The 412-nt window shown below is 29.9% G+C and overlaps 1 protein-coding gene across 1 annotated transcript in view; it reads left to right on the top strand.

Annotated features, from left to right (window-relative positions):
• Window positions 1-412, top strand: part of LOC119593646 — an 8,799-nt gene that overhangs the window by 1,047 nt on the left and 7,340 nt on the right. The gene's annotated exons all lie outside the window — the stretch shown is intronic.

Below are 412 nucleotides of genomic sequence, written 5' to 3'. Positions count from 1 at the left end.
CCCCTTACTTGTCATGCTTTTGCTCCATTTTTTACACGTTGAAGTCAAAATCGGGACAGAACAATAGTTAATGTAAATAGTTATACTTGTTTTTTTTTTCATCGCATCTTCTTCCCCTCTCATTTTTTTTATCTCTATTTTCATTTTTTTGCCTTTATTACTTTTTTTTTTTTTTGTTTTTGTTTTTGTTTTTGTCTCTATTTTCATTTCTTTGTATCCCCTTTAATTATTCTCGTTTCTTTTATCTTCTTGATTTTTCGCGCATCTCTTTCCCCTCTCATTCGTTTTTGTTTTTGTTTTTATCTCTTTCTATTTTCATTTCTTTGTATATCCCTTTATCATTTCTGTATTTCCCTGTATGGCAGAATTGTGTGTCACCGATACTGCTGTGTATTTTAGTTCCATTAAAGTT

The sequence above is a fragment of the Penaeus monodon genome, chromosome 32 (assembly GCF_015228065.2).
Source record: "Penaeus monodon isolate SGIC_2016 chromosome 32, NSTDA_Pmon_1, whole genome shotgun sequence".
Lineage (NCBI taxonomy): Eukaryota > Metazoa > Arthropoda > Malacostraca > Decapoda > Penaeidae > Penaeus > Penaeus monodon.
Note: the sequence above shows the minus strand (reverse complement) of the source record. Positions and strands in the feature narration are given on the sequence as shown.